This window comes from Etheostoma spectabile, chromosome 9, assembly GCF_008692095.1.
Source record: "Etheostoma spectabile isolate EspeVRDwgs_2016 chromosome 9, UIUC_Espe_1.0, whole genome shotgun sequence".
Classification (NCBI taxonomy): Eukaryota; Metazoa; Chordata; class Actinopteri; order Perciformes; family Percidae; genus Etheostoma; species Etheostoma spectabile.
Genome location: NC_045741.1, coordinates 7,525,081 through 7,525,353, shown reverse-complemented (window position 1 = coordinate 7,525,353; position 273 = coordinate 7,525,081). Strand labels below are relative to the sequence as shown.

General features: G+C 38.1%; 1 protein-coding gene across 1 annotated transcript in view; it reads left to right on the top strand.

Annotated features, from left to right (window-relative positions):
- LOC116695234 (PH domain leucine-rich repeat protein phosphatase 1) overlaps positions 1-273 on the top strand; it is a 29,143-nt gene that overhangs the window by 18,277 nt on the left and 10,593 nt on the right. The gene's annotated exons all lie outside the window — the stretch shown is intronic.

Genomic DNA, 273 nt, shown 5'->3' with positions numbered 1-273 from the left:
GGCGCCTTGCAAGTAGCTGCAAGTTTCAGTTCTGCTCGTGTCTTCTCGAGTCTTTGGTCTGAACAGGACCTTGGAAGCATTGAATATTTGAGGTCACCCCTAAATTGATTAATAAAATGATAGGGTAAAATAGCTGGTGATTACGTCTCTCTTTCCTTTTGTTCACAGTCTCAAGTTCTCACTTGAACACACACACATTTTTATTTGAAGACTTTTTAGATTAGATTAGATTATACTTTATTCATCCCACAGCGGGGAAATTTCCTTATTACA